Raw genomic sequence first — 23,186 nt, 5'->3', positions numbered from 1 at the left:
ACATGCGCAACGCCATGATTCTTTGCACCCTTGTAAAGTGTCCGGTGACCAGCAAGAGCTGGGGCTACCTTAGGGCCGTTATCATCTGTTTCTCTTGAAGTAGAGCCCCTCATTTCTCAGAAGATCTCACAAAAATTTGCTTAATAGAAACCTAAGCTTGGAGAATTCTCAGGACTACAATGAACCCACTAGTTCCCTCCTCACTCGCGACCCCCAGGGCCCAGGAGAAACGCCAGCCCCGGCAGGACCCGGAGACCTTCAAGTTACTACACTTCCCAGAGGCCTCTGCGCAAAGAGAGGGGCCGGACAGCGGCTCGCTTCCCCCGCCTCCACAGTGCGGGATGTTTTAATCCCAGAGGTTTCGCCCTCCTGACGCTCGCCAAGGTCCCCACGGACCCGGAACAGCCCCCATCTAATCAGCCGGGAAGAAATAAGCGCAGCAAGACACTCTAGGAAAGGTAGTTTCCAAAAATATTTCTGGGAAACGGAGTGAGGCAGCGAGGTTTGCCAGCCAATTAAGAGCCGGGCTCCGGGCTTGTCACGTGACTCGCGCGGTCAGCTGTTTTGGGGCCTTGGCTTGGCTGCGGGAGGGGGTGTCCAGAGCTGTGGGCAAAGCTACTGCCACCGCCTGGACTGGCCTCCTCAGCCCCTGAGCCGTCCCCGCTGGCCAATCACAGCGCTGACCGCATATTTGCATATATTTGAACTTGGCGCTGGAGGATCTTGCAGTGCTCATCTCCTGCCTTGGCCTCTGCAGCAGCCAAACTGAGGCACTGGAGTTGCTTCAAAGCTTTAATGGATAAACCATTCATCAGCTGTTGGGTTCGCCTCATCTTTGGGGACCTTTTCTACTCTCTGTTCTCATTCGGCTACTGTGTCTTCACGCATGACCTTGTCGCCTCAAAAATTTAAGTCCTGGGACCCGTCTATTTCTCGTTATCGGCCGCCTCTAGTTTGATTTCTTTCCCTACCCAGCCTAAATCCTCAGAATCCTGTCCTGCCTCATGTGCTTCTGTAACAACCCCAGACCGTCGATTAATACGGTTAATCGCCTGCTTTGGGTTTGCTAGGTGCTTCTGGAGGGGGAAAGATACAACACCAACTTAACAGGTTGGTGCCACTGGGATCAAGATCTCAGATGTCAGCTAAACCCTAAGCTCCGTGGGATTGGGACAGCACTGGGAGGCCAGAAACATAGAGGCAGAGAGTTTGCTGCTTAGACCTCTGGTGGGAGTACAAGGCTTTGCAAGGGCTATTTTTGTCGCATTCCACCTCGTGTTTGTCCTATTAGAGCCTGATAATGAAATGTAGAGCAAAGCAAAATATTAGTGATGAGAATATTCTAGAATGGCACGTTGGTGAGAAAGTATCAATAGAAGATCCTGTAAAGACTCAAACGAATGTTAAGTAACATGAAGAATGAAATGAGAAATAGCAAGAAAGCATGCAAAGATGCTAAATTGGTATAGTTAAAAGTTTAAAATAAACTCAGAGAGCAAGGTAAAAAGTCCTTTAAAAAGCATTATGATGGAAAGAGATTGTGTGTTTCTGATGGCCAGCCTTCCAGAAAGATTAAAAGATTATATCCAAAAATTCCTTTGAGAAGTGGCAGGTGTAAGAGGATCCTGGAAATCAGTAAGTAACCTGGCTTCAAAAATATAATTTTTAAAAAGGAGGTTTTTCGTGAGGGGAAAAGGAGATCCAAAACAAATATGTCTGGACATATCAGAGGCCCCTACTGTGTTGTATCTTAGAAGCAGAATCCCAAGTAGGCTGGGCTCCTGCTGTCATAAAGGCCATTAAGCAGGCTTTGGAGCCCCAGGGGGAGACCACACACGGCCTGAAACTTCTCAGGAAGTGTGCTGTCAAGCACTGGAGAGGAGATTTAGTTTGATTTTGTTCTCTTACAATGATTATGTGTTATTAATTTATATCTTTCTGTTCCTCTATAGCATAGGGTCCATTTGTTGTGTAAAAAATCTGTGAAATACCTTAAACCCTATCTAGTGTTTTCACATACCACATTGTATTTGATAAAGAAAAGCAGCAAACTTGTCTGTTAACTGGAAAGGGTATTGCTTTGAAAACAATACAATTTATTACACATCTGTATATAAACCTTGCCACCTGATTCTAAATTTAAATACTTGCTGTTGGGGACTTCCCTGGTGGTCCAGTCGGTAAGGCTCTGCGCTCCCAATGCAGGGGGCCCGGGTTCAATCCCTGGTGGGGGAACTAGATCCCTTAGTTGCATGCCTCAACTAAGAAGTCCGCATGCTGCAACTAAAGATCCCGCATGCTGCAACTGAGACCCAGCGCAGCCAAAATAATAAATAAATAAAAATTTTAAAAAATAAGTAAATAAATACTTGCTGTTTACCAACAGGAAATTACAGCTACATTTACATGTGTCTGTGGGGGAAATGCCTGCAGAGAATAACCATATCTTTATATGCAAAGCAAGTATCCGGAACCAAACAAAACAATTCTGGAATCCCAGGCTGGACATTAATATTTTAGGAGTAGAGCACAAGATCTCCAATAAACAAGAAAACCTACACGTTGTAGAAAACGAAATCACATAGAAATCAATTTTCCTTAAGGTAGAGCGATTCATCTCAGATTGTTCAGGACCAGTTTGGTTGGTTGTTTTCAATTCTTTGCACACCAATACTTTTGTAATAAGAGTTTATTTCTAGAAAAAATGAAATTATAATGAATTATAAAATACAAAATAGTGACCCCATTTTTTAGTGATTAGAGTCAACATACATAAAATCACTCTAAAATTGCTATAAGGGAATTCCCTGGTGGTCCAGTGGTTAGTACTCCACACTCTCACTGCCGAGGGCCTGGGTTCAATCCCTGGTCGGAGATCTAAGATCCCACATCCCACAAGCCATTTGGTGCAGAAAAAAAAAAAAAGAAAGAAAAAAAAATTGCTATAAAAGTTTTGAAACAGTCTCAATTCTATATTTAATTCATGGAAGACCAGATAATCAACCCCCCTTATCCAAGGACTATATTTTATATAGCACTGAGATAAAGCATCTAAAAATGGAGATCTTTCAAAAGCATATCACCCTCTGGCTCAAACTTCCATTATTTTGATAAGACTGACTTTTATTGTCAGTATATGAATATACCACAATTTATTTACCCATTGTCCTGTTGACAGACATTTGAATTGTTTCCCATTTTTTATTATTACAAACAATGTTGCAATGAACATTTTTGTAAATGCCTCGTCATGCACAAGTGCAAGAACCTAGGGTATAAACTCATATTATCCTATGTGATTCATATACCCATGAGTGAAATTGCTGGGTTGAACGATGTATGCATTTTCACTTTTAGATATTGCCTACTTGGTCTCCAAAGTGTTTGTACCAATTTACGTTTACTTCAGCAGCGTGGAAGAGTTCCCAATTCTTCGTTTCATCACAAACATTTAAAATTGTCAGACTTTTTAATTATCCCAACCTACTGGATATGAAATGGTACTTCATGTGGTTTAGTTTGCATTTCCCTAGTTAATAATGAGGTTGAGCATCTTTTCATACACTTATTAGCCATTCTGGCTTCTTTTTCTATGATTTACCTCTTTATCTTTTACTCATTTTTTTATTGAGTGTTCTTAATTTTTGATTTATAAGTTATTTATATATTCTGGATTTGAATCCTTGATCAATGATGTATGTTGCAAATATTTTTTCACAGTCTGCAGTTTGTCCTTTCATATTTTTAGTGATGTCGTTTGATACTCAGGCATTTGTTTATTTTAATGATGTTGACTTTATCAGCTTTTTTCTTTATGGTTGTGCTTTTTGTAATTTATTAAATCTTTGCTCTAAACAAAGATCAAATACATGCTCTCCTATTTTCTTCTAAAAGTTTTCTCTTCTTCCTGGGCTCTTGAATTCCACTTGGATTTTTGTATTTGGTCCAAGAAAGTGTTTCAGTTTTATTCGTTCCTATATGAATAACCAATTACTCATCTTCATTTTTGGAAAAATCTGTCCCTTCTCCACTGATCTGCAAAGCCACTTTGTTAAAGATGTCAGGTGTGCCTCTATGGCTGTGTTTCTGGGCTCTGTATTCTGTTCCAGTGGTGTAGATATCTACCCCTGATCCATTGTCACAATGTCTTAATTACCATACTTTATGGTAATTACTTAGTTATTATAAAATATTTATTATAAAATACTTATTTATTATAAAATAAGTCTTATTGTGTGCTAGAGTGAGTCCATCATCCTCTGCTTCTTTCTCATGTGTGTCTTACCTATTTTTGTACATTGCCATTTACATTTTAGAATTGGCTTGTTGAGTTGCCAAAGAAACATCAGGATTTTTATTGTAATTGCAATAAAAATCTATATATTCCCTTGGGGAATCTTTATGATACTAAGCGTTTCTGTCCAGGTTCACAATATGTTTTTCTCTTTATTTAGGTCATCTTTAAGATTCTTCTATCTTTTTAAAAATAATTCTTAATAAAGGTTTTAAACATCTTTGTTAGATTTATCAAAAAGTACTTTACAATTTTTTAATGCTGTAAGTAACATCTTTTTTTAAATTATATTTTCCAAATCTTTGTGTCTGAATTATAGGAAAACAATTGAATCACCTTGCTAAACTTTCATAGTTTTTCTAATAATCTGTTTGTAAATTATCTTGGCTTTTTCTATGTAGACAATCATGTAACCTGTGAATGATTGCATGAGAATGATGTGCAGTAGACTGAGTACCCACATCCTAGATGCCCACATGGCAGTCTCCTAAACCTGTGACTATGTTATCTTACATGACAAAATGGACTTTGTAGATGTGACGAAATTAAGGGTCTTGAGATGGGGAGATTTTTCTGGATTATCACAACGGTCCTTTTAAGAGGCAGACAGAATTGTCATAGACAGTGAAGGCTATGTGATGACAAAGGCAGAGAGAAATGATGTGATGATGGAAGCAAGGGTTGGAGTGATGTGCTTTGGTGATGTCAGAAGGGGCCACAAGCCAAGGAACACAAGCCGTCTTTAGAAGCCAGAAAAGACAAGAAAACAGATCCTTCCCAAGAGCCTCTAGAAGGAACAAGCCCTGCAGACACCTCAGTCCCATGAGACTAATTTCAGACCTCCAGAAGTGTAAGAGAATAAATTTGTGTTGTTTTAAACCACTAAATTTGTGATAATTTGTTATAGCAGCAATAAGAAACTAACACAGGAATGCATGGAAGATATACTTTTTGATACTTGTCTTGTCTGAACTTGTCTTAATTCTTCTCTCTAATTTTTGAGTTTGGCTCTAGAATTCTAGGCTGGAATCTTGTTCCCTCAGAACAAGATAGGGTTTTTTTCTCCCTTTATGATCTTTATATCATTTCTTTTTCTTGTCTTACTGTACTGGCCAGACTGTCCAAATGCAATGTTGAATAGAAAGATTTTATAGGACACCCTTGTTATCTTCCTGATTTTTTTTAAGATTATATCCTGACTTTTTAATTCAAATGTATTTGATATATACTATTATATAAGTTTAAGATGTACAATGTGTTGATTTGATAAGTCACCTTCCTGATTTTAAAGGGAATGTGTCTAATACTTCACCATTTAATTATTTTATATGTATAAATTATTGGTAGAAAATTTTCATCAAGTTAAAGAAACTTCTTTCTTCTCCTAGTTGGCTAAGATTATTTTTAGCATAAATGAGTGCTGAATTTTATCAAATGCCTTTTCTGTGCCTATCAAGATAATCGTGTAGATTTTCTCCTTTAAGCTATTGTTGTGATGATTTATAGTAATACTTTTTTTTTAAGTTGGACCAACTTTGCATTAATGAGGTAAGAACAGCTTGCTTCTGCTGTATTCACCTTGCTAAATATTAATTCAAAATTTCACAGCTATGTTTATGAGTCAACCTGGCTATAAATTCCTATCTTCGGCTGTCCTACTCTTGTTTTGGTTCAGGGTTTGATAGCCTAACAAATTGAGTTGGGGAGTGTTTCCTATCCTACTGTTTTGGTTGATTCTTTTCATTTTAGAACTTGAGCATTTACTTACAACTACAGAAGATAGAGATTTGATTCTCTTAAATTCCACGCACTCCTACCCACAAACATACTTTCAGTGCCTTCATTCTTCCTATATAGTTGTTTTGTAATTTTTGGTTCCATCAATATTCAGGATTATGTAAATATTATATACTCATGAGCCACATTGTATATTACATTTACATACCCTTTCCTGTACAACTTTTGGTTTTCCCTGGAGTATATAAGTGGAATCTTGGTTGGTTGGTTGGTTGGTTTTGGCTTAGTTTTCTATGTGCCAATCAGTAATTCTTCCCGAAGCTGTTGCACAAAACTGTAAATCTCCTCTGCATACACTTAAATATTAGGCAACGGTCAGTTGGATGTTTTTCATGGAGAAATCTCTCCTGGAGTTTTCTTGTTCTCTTGCTCCAAACTGGATTGTGCTGTGCCTGCTTCCTGCTGTTTTGGGGAAATTTCCCTCAACTAGCATCCTTTTTATTCCTTTTGTCTCTTTTCTGTCTTGGAATCCCCGTGTCCTGGTTTCCATGGTTTCCTCTTTCTTGATTTACTGTCTCATTTTCGGTGGAGCACAATTCTCTCATTTTGAGAAGGGATACACAGAAAATAAATTTTTTAAGGCCTCACTTGTTTGAGTTTATCTTAATTCTGTTCTCTCATTTGCTACTTTCATGGGCCTAGAATTCTAGATAGGAATCTTATTCCATCAGAATCTAGATTTGTTGTCTTCTAATTTCAGTCTTACTGATGAAAGGACCAACACTGTTGTGATTCTCAGTTTTTTAGTATGTGTTGTTTTTCCTCTTATTGCTTGTATGATATCTCTGATGTTCTGAAATTTCGTAAAGATGTACTTTGGTGTAGGGTTTTTTCTCCCTCATTGCATTGGACTCTAAGGCTCTATTAATCTAGAAACTCATATCCCCAATTCAGAGAAATTTTCTTATAGTGTTTGTGTGTGAGAGAGAGAGACAGATGGTCAGAGAAAGAGAGAAAGGGAAACATTTGACATATACTGGGTTGACCAAAAGTTCGTTCAGGTTTTCTGTTAACATCGTACAGAAAACCCGAACGAACTTTTTGGCCAACCCAATATATAAGAATATGAGTAATATTAGTTATGAAGCATCGTAGTAAAATAAACACCCATGAACCCACCACCCAACTTAGGAAATAGGATATTATCAATACCTGGAACTTCCCTATGTGCCCTTTTTTTTTTTTTTTAATATTTATGGCTGCGTTGGGTCTTAGTTGCGGCACCCAGGATCTTCGTTGTGGCACATGGGATCCTCTGCTGTGGCGCGCGGGCTCCTCATTGTGGTGCACAGGCTTCTCTCTAGTTGTGGCGAGTGGGCTCAGAGCATGTGGGCTCTGTAGTTGTGGCGTGTGGGCTCTCTGGTTGTGGCCCACGTGTTCAGGAGTTGTGGCGCATGGGCTTAGTTGCCCTGCGTCATGTGGGATCTTAGTTCCCTAACCAGGGCTCGAACCCACATCCCCTGCATTGGAAGGCGGATTCTTAACCACTGGACCACCAGGGAAGTCCCCCTTTGTGCTCTTTTCTGATCCCATGCCCTGCCTTCCAGGGCCACCCCTCATGCCCTAACACTCCACCAGCCACATAACCACTCTCATGACTTTTCTAATTCACTTGCTTTTCTTTATTGTTTTACTATTCATGTATGTGTCACTAAACTGTACCTTGTTGACTGTTGCTTGCTTCTGAACATCATAGAAATGGCATCACACACAGAAGCAGCACTCCTCTGTGGCTTGCATCTCCTTCCACGTTGTTCCTAAGAGTCATCTACGCACATAGCTATAGTTTAGTATCGTTTCATTGCAGTGTAGCATTCCATTGTATGGAGATAGTACAATTTATTTAACTATTCTCCCAAGGACGGGCATTAAGTTATTTCCTTTTTTTTTTCCCTATCATGTCTACTAGTCTGGTCATTTCCTTCCCTCATTTTCTCTCTTCTCTGAAACTTACATCAGTCAATTGTTGAATCTTCTGGGCTAAGCCTTGAATTTTCTTAGCTCTTCTGTCCTGTTTGCTCTTTCTTTGTAGTTTTTTCCTACTCTCAGAATTTCTCAAATTATGCTCTAAATCATCTATTGGCTTTTTTTATTTCTGCTAAGATATTTTGAATTTTTTAAAGCTCTTATTCTCTCTAAGTTCCTTTTCTTTGTTTACTGCTATCTGTTTGTAGTATTCATAGATACAAATGTCATGGAAGGGGAAATTTCCCCCTTTCCCCTCTTGAGTTCTTTTGGCTGCTCTAATAGTTAAATTGACACAAGACAGATTAACAGGAGAAAAGAAAATTAATTTGTGATCACAGAGGTCTCATAGAAATGGGACCCTCAAAGTGACCAAAGCAGACTGTTTATATATCATTTTTAGACAAAGAAATACATAATTATTTGTGAGGACTTCATAAATCAGCGGGGCTTGTGCTTAAGGTAACAGACTAAAGAATAAATAATGAAGTTTGTTTATAGCTTTCTTCACCTTAAATTCCCTAATTCTGGTGATAAGGTTGCTTTCCTCCTGGTTTGGAAAGATACTTTCATATGGGAGAATTATTTCCCACTTTCAGGGAGTTAGAGTGGGTTTTTCCATATAAATCATTTTTTTACCAGCTGTTTCTCAAGTAACCTTAATTGAAAATAATCAGTATGCCATGGAGACATATTTTGAGGCAGCCTGCCCTGGGTCCCAAAACAAACAAGGCTTAGAATTTTCTTGCAATTTTCTTTTGCTTTCTGCATTCCCTGTTTCCTCCTAGGGTGGTTGGTTGAGTGATTAACGGATTTATGTCTCTATCTTTCATGTTAGAAACTCCCCTTTCGTGTCAAGGGATGCTTAGCTGTTGTCTCTGACATGAGTAAAGGCACCAAAATGCCGATTTTGAGTCCTGGGTGCGTGGGTGGGGCTTGTCTGCACGTGGGCTTCACGGTAGGCTGATCAGTTGGGCACTCGGCTATTTCACCGGGGAAACACCAAATGCTAATAGGTCTTTTCTCTTGGCCTAGTCAATTTCCATAGAGAGGAATCTTCCATTCTTCCTCCCAGAGGATGTAAGCTGATCTACCATCATTCTGGCTGCTGGGCAGGGAAAGTGAGCGAGGCGTTCGCCACCCACCTCCAGGTAGGCTTTCACTGAATGCCCATTTTTAGTACAGTTCCCTGTTCTCAACTGTGCCTCCTGTCTCCAAGTCCAGAACCTCTTAGGTTTGACTTGCCCATTGTCTTCCACTGCAGGGGAGGGCAGTCGTCTGGTTGTGTGGGGCAGGAGTGGAGGTCTGGGGGTCTCCCTGTTCCTCAAACAGATGCACAGCCAAGACGCACTTCCTATTTTCAGTCCTACCCCTCCTCCCCATCTTCAGGGCTGTTCCAGTTGGAGTACTGTGGCAAGGAGTCCGCCTGTTGCTTCTTACTGTGCCTGACCTCCCTTCTCAGGGTTAGATGTCAGCCTTCTCTGCTCTCCTAAATCAGTTACCACTGACTTTTCAGCTTTTCTTGTCATCTCTCCTCTGTTCCTGCGTCCTCTCCAACTCTCTTGGTCCTTGTGGATATATGCTTTTTCCCTGTTAATTTCTCTACTGTCATTCTGAGGCTTTGGGGACGAGGTGGAAAGAAATGCACGTGTTTTCAGCGTCACTGCCCCCACAATGCACAGGCGTTGGAATGTGGAAAGTCCCCGAGAGGAGGAGCAGAGGAAACTGCAAGAAGTCTGCAGCAGCCTCCGGGTCTCAGAGCCTTGCCATGGCTGGCCAGATGCCTGGCACGGCATCCAGTTCTGTGGTGAGCAGAGAGGAGTTCTCTGCGCGTGTGCTCAGAACAGTGACACTTGTGCGGAGAACAGCAGAGGAGGGTGCTGTTGAAATGAGGAAAGGGAGTCAGGCTCGGCTGGAGCAAGCGAAAGTCTACTGGAAAAGCACTGATGGCCAAGATCCAGCTGCATCTCACCCACCCCATTCCCCCTGTTAGGAGAGTTAATCCCAGGGGAGGCAACGTTGTGCACTCTTGAGGGACAGCCCAGGGTCGCAGAGGTCACCAGCAGCCCCTCAGACTCAAGGGGTCCATGTGGCTATGACTCCGGTCCCTGAGGGTAACTTCATGAAGCGGGGAAAACAGCAGATTTCTCATCCTCTGTCAGAGGGCCGTCCCCAAAAGCCAGGACTTGGGCAACAACAACACCGGCTACCTTGCTTCCAGCATGGGGTAGATAGCCACAGGCAGGAGAGCTGTGTCTCAAACACGATGCTAACTTGCCCTTGGCATCTGGCAAACCAAAGTCAGGTGGGGCAGGTTCTGAAAGGGAACAGAGCAGTAGTCACCTGTGCAGCCAGGGCTCCATGACCTGAGGTGGGGACTTTATTTCCCCCTCTAGGAGGGGAGCTGAGTAGTTCCACGTGCAGGTTCTGAGGGGCTGATCCCAGGACTTGGTGTGAGTGCTCACCCTTCCTTTCCGACCGTGAGTGCCCTGCAGCCCTCCTGAGACGCTAACCCATGCCTGAGAGAGGCTGGAAAATAGGAGAAGGAAGAAGTATGCTCTGGGGTATTTTCAATACCACCAAGCAAGTCTTCCAGCTCTCAGCAGATACCGACTGGGTGTCCGACAGTTGAACTCAATTCTGACTATCTACCTAGAGTTAGCACCAGATGCCACAGGTTAAGGGCTCAGTCCCGCAAGACTGCCCCAAATTCAGATGTGATGCCAAAATTCGGCCTCTGTACACCAGTACTGAGTTCAATCTCGGAGACAGAGTTTTGACTGAAGTAGAAAAGAATAGCTTTATTGCTTTGTCAGGCAAAGGGGGCCACAGTGGGCTAATATCCTCAAAACTGTGTGCTCTGACCTGGAGAGGGTAGTGAGGAGTTTTATCATAATGGTTGAAAGAGGAGGGCATGATCAGCTCATGGACATTCTTCTGATTGGTTGATGGTGAGGTAATCGGGAGTCATCATCATCAACCTTCTGGTTCCAGCTGGTCTGGAGTCTACGTGCTTGTGGGCAGCATACAGTTAACTTCTTTCACCTGGTGGGGCTTTTAGTCTCTGCAAAACAGCTCAAAAATATTGTTATGTGCATCCCTTGAGGGGGAAGCAGGACCCCGCCCCAGGGCTGCACTATGTGCTTTGACTGCTCCTCCCTTGTCTCTACATCCCCTCCCTTCCCTGATTAGGGACTGTTTGAACCTGTCCTTTAGAACTCAGGGAAGGTCATGGAGGCTAAATGAAGCCTATTTCCTACAAACAAAACTCGGGGGACACAGAAAGGCTTTTGTGCCCAGGAGCCTCACGGGGTCCTTTTCGGTTTCAGGTGTAGTCCAGGTTGTCACCTCTGCTTCTGACCGACCGGCTATAAATTGGTTAGAACAGCTCACAAAGCTCAGGGAAACATTTACTTACATTTACCAGTTTATTAAAAAGGATATCACAAAGGATACAGATGAGCAGCCCACTGAAGAGGTCCACGGAGGTGAAGTCAGGAAGGGTCCTGAGCTCAGGAGCTTCTGTCCGTGGGTCTAGGGTGCACTACCCTCCCAGCAAGTGGGTGTGTTCACCAACCCAGAAGCTCATCAAATCTCCTTGTGGGAGAGTTTTTATGGAACTTGATCTGCAGCCCCCAACCCCTTCCCTTAGGTCAGGGGGTGGGGCTGAAATTTCCAATCTTGTCAATCACTCAGTCTTTCTAGTGACCAGCCCTTTCCTGAGGCTATGCAGGGCCCCCCCCCCAAGTCATCTCATTAGCATAAACTCAGAAGTCCTAGAGAGGGCTTGTTGTGAATAACAAAAGATACTCCTATCCCTTAGGAAAGTACAGGGGTTTTAGGAGCTCGGCTCCCGGGACCAGGGATGGAAACCAAGTATATTTCTCATTATACCACACATGCCAACACCGTATCCTCAGTGACAGCTGCTTCTGCTTTCTAAGGGGTGGCATGACTCCCATCAGTGAGGGAGTTATCCTCTACACGGCAGCCTTTCCCTCTCAGAGATGGGGAAGGGAGGGGAAGGGAAAGGCTCCGAAGCAGATACTATTGGTGCTGTGCCCAGAGCCCCCAGGACTCCTGGACTGTTTTTATGCACACTAGGTCTCCTTGTGATGTCGCTCCCAGCAGCCTGCACCTGATCTCTTGGTAGAGAACCTAGGAATGTGTGTTCCCCCCCCCACCCAGGACTGATGCCGAATCTGGCCTCTGTACCCCAACACCAAATTAAATCTCAAGAGACAGAGTTTTGGGTGAACTAGAAAAGAATAGCTTTATTGCTTTGCCAGGCAAAGGGGCTCACAGCGGGCTAATGCCCTCAAAACTGTGTGTCCCAACCCGGGGATTGGGGAGGGGGGAGGGTTGTGAGTTTTATAGTCAAGTGGCGGCGTTGCTGATAAGGATCCAGGTGCATGCAGGACCTGCATTCCTTCAATCTAGAGATCTTCTGGCATCAGATGGTCTCGTGATCTGTGGTTCTCGAGGTTATTGAACTGTGACCTTCTCTCTGGAACATCTTCCATTTGGTGGGGGTTTTAGTTCTGCAGAAGAGCTCAAAGATATTGTTATGCGTATCCCTTGAGGAGGAAGCAGGACCCTGCCCCAAGGCTGCAGTATTGTTTCTTGACTGCTCCTCCCTTATCTCCACATCCCCTCCCTTCCCTGATTAGCAACTGTTTGAACCTGCCCTTTGGAACTCAGAGAAGGGGACACAGAAAGGCTTTTGTGCCCAGGAGCCCCACAGGGTCCTGCCCAGTTTCAGGAGTAGCCCTTAACAAATGACTGAAAACATGGGGGTATAGCTCTCCAGCTTTCTTGCTCCTTTGTTATTTACTTACTTATTTATTTATTTATTTGGCTGCACCAGGTCTTAGTTGCGGCACTCGGGATCTTAGTTGCCACGTGCAGGATCTTTAGTTGCGGCGTATATACGGAATCTAGTTCCCTAACCTAGGGATTGAACCCGGGCCCCCTGCATTGGGAGCGCAGAGTCTTAACCACTGGACCACCAGGGAAGTCCCTGTGGGGTTAATTTTAAAATGTCTCCAGAGTTCCCATGAGAGATTGCTCCAGGCCTGCCCCGCCTTAGGACTCTTCTTGCTCTCGTATGTTTCCTTAGCCTCCTTTCTTCCCAGGTCTCACTTCCCCACTCACCCCCCAACCAGTTTTTTTTCTGGGAACACTTCTTTTTTTTAATTTAATTTAATTTTAGTTATATTTATTTTTGGCTGCATTGGGTCTTCGTTGCTGCGCGCGGGGGCTACTCTTCATTGCAGTGCGCGGGCTTCTCACTGCGGTGGCTTCTCATGTTGCAGAGCACGGGCTCTAGGCGTGCAGGCTTCAGTAGTTGTGGCGCACGGGCTTAGTTGCTCCGTGGCATGTGGGATCTTCCCGGACCAGGGATTGAACCCGTGTCCCCTGCACTGGAAGGCAGATTCTTAACCACTGCACCACCAGGAAAGCCCTCTGGGAACACTTCTTAAATAAATAATTTTTACATGAATCCTCTTCTTCAAGTCTCTGCTCCTGGAAACTCAATCTAAGACAGCCTCATCTTTCAGAGGCCTTGCTGGTTCCTGGCTACTGCAAAGTGGGACAGAGTGGGCAGCCCTTTGTTTATAAAGCGCTGTAAACATGCTGCAGGTGTGAAAGGTAGACCCTGAGATGAGGAAAGGGTGGAGACTTAAATTGTTTTTTCAAATCAAAGGGAGAGAATTGGGCTTCTGAAGGGAACCTGGAGGGGTAAGAAGAGGCAAAAGCTGGGAGTTTGAGGTGGAGAAGGGGCTGAGCCACAGGACAGTATAAAATGTCTCTGTTGCACCAAACCTTCAGTAAGGACTGCTACTCATACAGACACTGTGTGGGCGTGATGTTTGGGGTAAGGCTGCTTGGGATGCGATGCTGCAGTGCAGACCAGAAGGGCAGGATGAGAAGGCAAGACGGTCCTGAAACTGAGCTCATTCAGTGGAAGCAGGGATTCTGAGCCAGAGAAAACATAGTCCACCACACGTGCACTGCACACACACACACACACACACACACACACACACGCACATGCACCAGTCCACCAGGAGGCGAAAGGGATAAGATTCCTCCTCTGAGATCTGAGTTATGCATGAAAAGGACAAACTTGAAATAACTGAAGGATAAGTTCTTAAGTCATTGCAAGAATATCCAAAGGCAGCTACAGCATTGCAACAGCAGTTCCCAGTGAAAATCGATAAGTTGACTCCCACAGAAAACAGGAGTTCATGGAAGGTGGGGGAGGCAATGTCATCCAAACCCACCACAAGGGTCTTGCAACATAGCACCACCACCCCGCGTGACCTGAGCTCTTTCCCTGCAAGCCCAGCCCATGACAGAGTCAGGCAGCCCTCCTCCCTCTGCCCTGCTCACCCAGGGGCTCAGCAGCCAGTGCCAAGAGCCCTGCCCCTTCCCTGCCTCCCTCTCCTCCACCCTGCTGCCAGCTTCCTCTCCCTGTGTGCCAGGGTCTCAGCGGTGGGTGTGCCAGGGTGAATGAGGTCTAATGTGGTCAGGGAGCTGGGGACCCGCCTCTCAATCCACTCGCATCTCTGACTCTTTCCCCTTTTAAGTCTTTATTCCACAAACATTTATTCACCACGTGCAACTCACCAGGAACTGCTGTCTTTGTTCTGTCTCCATCCCTGTTCCTGTCTCTTTTTTACTCTCTCTCCCTGACTCCATTCCTGACTCTTTTTTTCCTTCTTTCCTCTCTTTCTCTCTCCACCTTTCTCCCCTTCCCTCTCTCTATCGCTTCTCCCAGTCCTGGCCCCTTTGAATTAAATTGTCCTGAATCTCTGAAGACATGACACAGCACATTTGACAGTGCCCACAGTAACTGACAAGTCACAAAGCAGTTTGTGGTAACAAGTCCTTATTTTTGTTGTTGTTGTTGTTGTTAGGAATAACCGTGTAACAAATGTGGTTTTAGATCTTTATCTATGTCTCTGATTAATTCCTTCAAGAGCGCTCCCTAGGAAGAGTATTTTTAGGTCAAAGGGTACAGGCATTTTTAAGGCTTGTGATATAATTGGAAAATTGCTTTGTCAGGAATATTGCACATGTAACTGGACTTCTTTAAGTTCATACCAACCTCAGATTTAAGATGGGGTCACACATGTTTCTCCAGGGTCCTTGAAGACACTCATGTTCTGGAATATCTCAGTGGATTGGTTGGTTTGCAGAGGACATGCCCAATCCCCTTTCTGCACACTTAAATATTCATTTGTTGATTTGTTCAACACACACTTACACCAAGCATGTGCCATGTGCTAGTAATGACCCTGGACTAAACTTTGGTGATTTGTTTGTTTGTTTGTTTTCTTTTGGCCACACAGCATGGCATGTGGGATCTTAGTTCCCCGAGAAGATATCGAACCCATGCCTCCTGCAGTGGAAGCTCAAAGTCTTAACCGCTGGACCTCCAGGGAAGTCCCCTAGACTTTGGTGATTGAGAGTTTTGCCAGAATCATGGGTGACTCCTTCCTTCAGACTAGGCTCAATTCTGGCATTTGGTATTTTTAAAATCAACAATGAGAATTTTCTTACAATGCGAGACAGAGCGTGATCAAAGATCATTTGACCAACCATTATTTTCCTACCCAGACAGTCATAAACAACATTCAGCTCTCACCCACACTGCCTTCAGACTTTATTGGTCAAGACTTCTCCTTTTTTCAAACATCAAAACAGCTTTGGATGTCCTATAATTTTTAATCACTGCTTGCTATAGACTGAATGTTTGTGTCCCTCCCCAAATTCATGTGTTGAAACCCAATCCCCAATATGACAGTATGAGGAGGTGGGGCCTTTGGGAGGTGATTAAGTCATGAAGGTGGAGCCTTTATCAATGTGATTACTGCCCTTATAAAAGAGACCCCAGGGAATTCCCTGGCGGTCCAGTGGTTAGGACTCCACACTTTAACTGCTGAGGACCTGGGTTCAATTCCTGGTTGGGGAACTAAGATCCCACAAACCACGTGGCATGGCCAAAATTAAAAATGATAACATAAATAAATAATAAAGGAGACCCCAGAGAGTTCCCTCACCCCTTCCTCCATGTGAGGACACAATTAAAAGAAGGTTATCTATGAACCAGGAAACAGACCTTCACTGAACACCAAATCTACCAAGTACCTTGATCTTGGACTTCCCAGCCTCCAGAACTGTGAGAAATAAATATATGTTGTTTGTAAACCACCTCCTCTATGGTAATTTGTTATGGCAGCCCAAACAGACTAAGACACTGCTTCAAAGAAGGGAGGTGTTTTGCCCCCTTTATTTCCTCCCCTAGGGTAGAATTCATGGGTCATGATCCCCATCCATATTCTTTTCCCTTTCTTGAGGTAGGTTCAATGGCTGGCCTCGCTCTGTTATCCAACGGGTACATGAAAATACCAAGCATTATATATTCAACTTGTTGCAACCTATGCTCACATGCTCACAGATTCATAGATCTTGGTGCAACTTGCTCACTAATCACAAATTTTAGCTATTCAGTGAGTGTCAATGGGTGTTTTTAGGTTTCCAAAGAGGAATTCAACTAAAGATCTCCCAGAACGTTTAGATGCACTTAGAAGCTTAACAGTGCATGTTAATCAGATAATCACAATACAATATGATAAAAACTTTTCTGAAGTTGTACTATATGGGAGGTAGGATTTGAGGGGGGACCCAGAGGATAAGTCCAAAACACAACAAGCAAGGGCGAAAGACCTTATTAACTGTGTATCAGTCAGCCACTGCTGCATAACAAACATAATAATAAATAATCTCAGTGTCAAGCAACAATAACATACAGTATTAGTAAGTTACTCAGGTGACTGGAGGTTTGCTGGGCATTGACCTTGATCTTGTCCGGGCTTACATGAGCATGGCTCTAAGCCATGGATTTGGTTCAGGTCTATTCCATGCATTTTGGACCTCATGTGTACTAATATCCCATTGGCCAAAGTAGGTCATATGGCAAAGCTGACAATCAAGGTGCAAGGAAATACATTCCTCCCATGGAGGTGTAGTGAGAAGCAATGAATATCTGCTGAATAATCATCTAATCTACCACAAGCAGGATCTTATAGAACCAAGGGATGTTGTTCTAGGGAAAAGTAATAGGAACGAGTAGAGAGGAACCACATCAGGAAAGACAGGGGGACACAGGGATGTGTGAGACATTTTGGGAATTATGGGTGTTTTGAAGGACAGAAGCCCAGGACACTTGTGAGAGATGTTGAGTATGTGTAGGAAGCTAAGTCAAAATAGGGAGACAGGAGCCAGTATTTCAGGGTTGGAGGAAACCTAAAAGATCTGGATAGACTGGGGCAAGATAAGATGCCTACCTTCCCTTTTGGATTTTCAGGGGCTCCTGCTCTGTCTCCTGAAGTCTCTACTTCCTGGATGGGGGGAACCTTCCATCAATCCTCTGTGCTCTCTAGGCAACCAATATTACCTTCTCTTCACCATCCAAGTGAAGAACTGCATTAATTCTCCTTTTCCTCATCACCTCCCATGCCCAGCATAGCATCTAGTAAATGTTTATTATATATACCCCAGAATATGTGAACAACTGGGAATTCTTTTTTGAAAATTACTTTTTTCTATTAAGGCATACTTATTGAAAGAATGGCACAAATGGTGAATAGGAAAGATGCATAGCCTGTTGGCAGAAATATCCACCCTCACACTTCAATCAATAGCCTTTCAGATTACATGCAATGTAATTACATAACTAGAATCATATATTGTTATCTTTAACCAGCTTTTTTATATCAACTCAAAACATAAACCTATCACATCCTTTTTAATGGCTGCATTGTATTTTATTATATGGCTATAACATCATTTATTCAATCTCTTAATTTTCACTGCTAGAAATGATATTCTGAAAAATATACTTTTAAATATATATCTACCTACTGGTCTAGTTATTTGTCTAAGCATAAATTGCTAGAAGTAGAATAGTTTGTTGAAATGCATACCCACTTAAACTTTTCATACATATTGCCAAGTTGCCTGCCAGAATGGTTGTATCAACATGCATTCCTATCATTGAGGTCTGAAAGTAGCTTTTCCTCACATACTTGACATCACTGGGTATTATACACATAGCTAATGTAAACACTTTTATTTCATTGTTATTATAATGGAATAATGGCATTTTTATGTCTTTGTGAAAAAAAAATATTTTTTGAACTGGAATTCTCCCAGCAGAGTCATCAACAAATGTGAGAGTAGAACACAGATATTTTAAGAAAGAGAACTTATTAAAGATAGAAATGGAAATTAATAAATTAGAAAGCAAAAAAAAAGAGTTGATAAACCTAAGAGCTGGTTTTTTTAAAAAGGAGAGGGTAAAACAGAAGAAGAAAAATTTAGAACTATCAAGCATGAGCAAAAAAATAGGGGATAAAACACAAAAAAACCCCACAATGCCAAGTATAAGGAATAGGGTCTTTACTTCCACATATAAAGAACTAAAAATTATTAGAAAATTCTATGTTAAAATTTATGTTACTATGTCTAAAAATTTATCTGAAATGGTTTTCTTGAAAATATAAGTTCCTAAAATTGATTCTAAAGAACCAAAACCCCTTGATAAAATGGAAAAGGTTGTAAATAATCTAAGCCCACAAGCAACAGCACCCAGATGGCTTTATGAATGAGTTCTAGGAAATCTTATTTTAAAATACCATTTCTGTCATTTTAACTAGATATTTAAGCTAGCATAGGAAAAGATGTAATTTATCATACAAAAATGCAGTGTGTTTTATAATACAAAAGTCTAAATAGGCATTTATAGACATGAAAGTCTTAAATAAAATATTAGTAAGTTATACCCAACAGTATATTAAAAGAATTGTGCATCAGGATCACGTAGTGTTTATTCCAGGAAGAATGATTGGTTCAACATTAAATAACGTGTGTTGAATCAAGCATTCTGTAATACATCAGATGGTGAAAGGAAAAAAACCTATGATCATCTCAATATATGCCAAAAATGCATTAATTAAGATGTGACATCTATTTCAGATAATGATAATGACAATAATGACAACAATGACGGTAAATATCTTAGTAAGCAAAGATCGGGAGGGCCAAGGATACACTTTTTTAATATATATCAGAAGCCACAGCAGCAAACTTAATGGTAAAACATCAAACATTGGGGCTTCCCTGGTGGCGCAGTGGTTAAGAGTCTGCCTGCCAATGCAGGGAACACGGGTTCGAGCCCTGGTCTGGGAAGATCCCACATGCCGCGGAGCAACTAAGCCCGTGAGCCACAACTACTGAGCCTGCGCGTCTGGAGCCTGTGCTCCGCAACGGGAGAGGCCGCGACAGTGAGAGGCCTGCGCACCGCGATGAAGAGTGGCCCCCGCTCGCCGCAACTGGAGAAAGCCCTTGCACAGAAACGAAGACCCAACACAGCCAAAAATAAATAAATAAATAAATTAAAAAAAAAAAAGTCAAACATTGTTTCCATTAAATGAGGTGCTATTATTGCTACTAATCAAAATGTTTCTGAAGTTTCAGAACAATGTCATTAGTTAAGAAAAAGAAATAAAAGAGATCGATATTAAAATAAATAGCCAATTATCTTTATGTCCAGACTATACTCTTTTCATTCTAGGAAATCCATGAAATCCAACTGAAAATATTACTGAAACTAATAAGAGAAGTCAATAAAGTGGTTCAATATAAGAAATACAAAAAAAAAAAAAAGAAAGAAATACATGGACAAATCTATGACTTTCTTCTATACTACCAATAACCAGTGAGTAAATGTAATGATAAACAATTCCATTCATGGGGCTTCCCTGGTGGCGCAGGGAATCTCCCTGCCAATGCAGGGGAGACGGGTTCAAGCTCTGGTCTGGGAAGATCCCACATGCCATGGAGCAACTAAGCCCGTGCACCACAACTACTGAGCCTGCGCTCTAGAGCCCATGAGCCACAACTACTGAGCCCGTGTGCCACAACTACTGAAGCCCACATGCCTAGAGCCTGTGCTCCGCAACAAGAGAAGCCACCGCAATGAGAAGCCCGTGCACCGCAACAAAGAGTAACCCCCGCTCACCGCAGCTAGAGAAAACCTGCGCAGCAACGAAGACCCAGCGCAGCCAAAAATAAATAAATAAAATAAAATTTTAGAAGATTCCATTCATAATTGCAACAATAACTGTAGAATACCTGTACGTATGATTATGACCAAAAATATATGGCTTACATGAGGAAAATGATAAAATATTTCTAAGAAAAACTTTAAAAGTTGGAGATACCCCATTTCATGATATAAAGATATTAGCTTTCACTGAATTATTTTATGAATTTAATACAGTTTTGATGAAGATTGCTATGGGATTATATTTGGAGCTTGAAAGATTGATTCTAAAGTTGTCTGGAAGAAGGTATGCATGAAGCCAAGAAATTCTGCAGGAGCTCATGGCCACGCAGAATAAAGACTACATTTCCCATTCTCCCTTGCAGCTAGATGTGTTCATGTGACTAAGTTTTAACCAATGAGCGTGTTATTTTGCTGCATCCAGAAATCTTCCTCAAGAGACTGCTTACATGCATCCTTTCCCCTTCTCTAACCCCTTTGTCTTTCCTGCTGCTTGGGACGTAAAGTCTGAGGATAAGTCTGGGTAGACTGGACTTTGAGGATGAAGGTCACATGTTAGTTACGGCAGAGCAGAAAACTGGAAGGAGCCTGGGTTCTAAAGGTTTTTTTTTTTTTTTTAATTTTTTTTTAATGCTATTCTTGTCTGCTTACATTCTTTTTATGTATGTATGTATGTATGTATGTATGGCTTTTGTTGGGTCTTCGTTTCTGTGCGAGGGCTTTCTCCAGTTGTGGCAAGCGGGGGCCACTCTTCATCGCGGTGCGGGGGCCACTCTTCATCGCGGTGCGCGGGCCTTTCACCATCGCGGCCCCCCCCGCTGCCGAGCACAGGCTCCAGATGCACCGGCTCAGCAATTGTGGCTCACGGGCCGAGTCGCTCCACGGCATGTGGGATCCTCCCAGACCAGGGCTCGAACCCGCGCGCCCTGCATTGGCAGGCAGATTCCCAACCACTGCGCCACCAGGGAAGCCCCGGTTCTAGAGGTTTTTATGAAAGAGAAAAACCACATCAGCTCCAGATTGCCTACATCTGGACCTTAACATGAGGGAAGAATGAGACTATCTTATTTAAGCCATTGTTATTTTGTGTTTTGTTCATTCACAGGTGAATCTAATCCTATCATAATAAACTTTCATATTCCCCTCATGCTTATATAATTATATTCAGACTTATTTAAGACATGTACACAAGTATTATACAGTAAGTCCCCTACATACGAACGAGTTCCGTTCCCAGAGTGCATTCGTAAGTCCGATTTGTTTGTTAAGTCCAACAAAGTTAGCTTACAAACCCAACTAACACAACCGGCTATATAGAACTGTACTGTAATAGGTTTATAATACTTTTCACACAAATAATACATTTTTTAAAACCCCAAAAATAAAACATTTTTAATCTTACAGTACAGTACCTTGAAAAGTACAGTAGTACAGTGCAACAGCTGGCATACAGAGGTTGGCATCGAGTGAACAGGCAAGAAGAGTTACTGATTGGAGGAGGGAGAGGAGGTGGGAGATGGTAGAGCTGAAGGATCGTCAACAATAGGAGATGGAGGGCAAGCTGCAATTTCACTCACGCCTGACGTTGATGGCTTAGGTTCTGGTTCCTTGCTGGATTCAATTCTGTCTACCCTCTTGAAAAAATAATCCAGTGATGTCTGGGTAGTAGCTCTTTTTTTCTCATCATAGATGACAATGGTAGCACTGGATTGCATTCTGAATGGCTGCTGCGACCTTCGTGTACTGTTCTACGTTCGGATCCTGTGCCTCAAAAACTAAGTGCCTCCTCAAATAAAGAAAATCCCCTTGCCATTGCCTGTGTCGTGAATCTCTTCGGTTCTTCAGTTACTCCTTCTTCCTCTTGTGTCTCTTTGCACTTCTTAGCAGTACCAGCTCTACATCCGCTGCTTTTACACTTGCTTCTGGATATCCTGGGCTTGAAATAAAGATACTGTACTACTGTACTCTATACAGTACTGTACAGTAAAGTACACAAAAGCACAAACACTTGTAGAGGATGCACGCACATGACAATGTACACCAGACAAGTGAACTAACTTATGTGACTGGACATGTGAACGCATGTTCACATCTTTGAAAGTTCGCAACTTGAAGGTTCATATGTAGGGGACTTACTGTATAGGTTTTTTTCATTATTTTCAGGGAGGGAAAAAATACTTTCTTCATCTTGTTTTCTTCAGTCAATACAACCTTGTGAAATTCTATCCATGTCAATTAGTATAGCTCTAATTCATATTTTTTGGTGACTTCAAACAAGTACCAGACCTGATTCCCCAATCCTCCCATTATTGGACATTTGCTTTGTTTCCAATTTTTCTTTCACTATTAACACAATGAAGTAGTAAACATATGTTCTTGTGTAGTGTTGCTGTTGTTTCTGAGGGATAGAATCCTAAAAGTAGGCTAGCTGGATGAAGGATGAAGGGTATATGTACTTTTTTTTTAGGGTGTATGTATTTTAAATTTTAATAGATGTTACTAGATTGCTTTCCAGAAAGCCTGCATCATTTACATTTCTTTTTTTTTTTTTTTTTTTTGCTCTGCCCCGTGGCTTGTCAGATCTTAGTTCCCCAGCCAGGGATTGAACCTGGGCCCTCAGCAGTGAAAGCGTAGAGTACTAACCACTGGACTGCCAGGGAATTCCCTGCATCATTTACATTTCCATCAGCAATGTATGAGAGCACCATTTCTCCACATCCTCACCAGCAATAGTTCCTTTTTGTTCTTTAGCAGTCTAGTGGATGTAAAATCTTGTTACCTCAGTTTGCTTTTCTCTATTAATTAATATCTGATGATATAAGACTCTTCATAGTTTTCAGGTATTTGTTCTTCCCTACGAGGTCACTTTATCCAATTCAAACAAAACCCTATGATAATCTAAATGGAATTCCAATAAATTGACATATAAATTTGGAGAAAATTAACATTTTTGTATTAAGCTTTCCCTCCACTTTTTATTGATTTCTTTATGTC

At 42.2% G+C, this 23,186-nt stretch overlaps 1 long non-coding RNA gene across 1 annotated transcript in view; it reads left to right on the top strand.

The window, feature by feature from the left end:
• Positions 1–344: 344 nt before the first annotated feature.
• The window catches only part of LOC130704943 (uncharacterized), a 57,869-nt gene continuing 35,027 nt past the window's right edge, over positions 345–23,186 (top strand). Inside the window, exons 1-2 of the long non-coding RNA XR_009005501.1 lie at positions 345–458; positions 9,092–9,207. This is a non-coding gene — a long non-coding RNA (uncharacterized LOC130704943). The remainder of the gene's footprint in view (positions 459–9,091; positions 9,208–23,186) is intronic.

The sequence above is a fragment of the Balaenoptera acutorostrata genome, chromosome 15, assembly GCF_949987535.1.
Source record: "Balaenoptera acutorostrata chromosome 15, mBalAcu1.1, whole genome shotgun sequence".
In the NCBI taxonomy this organism is placed as follows: Eukaryota; Metazoa; Chordata; class Mammalia; order Artiodactyla; family Balaenopteridae; genus Balaenoptera; species Balaenoptera acutorostrata.
The sequence above is the reverse complement of the archived record's forward strand: the minus strand, read 5'-3'. Positions and strand labels throughout refer to the sequence as shown.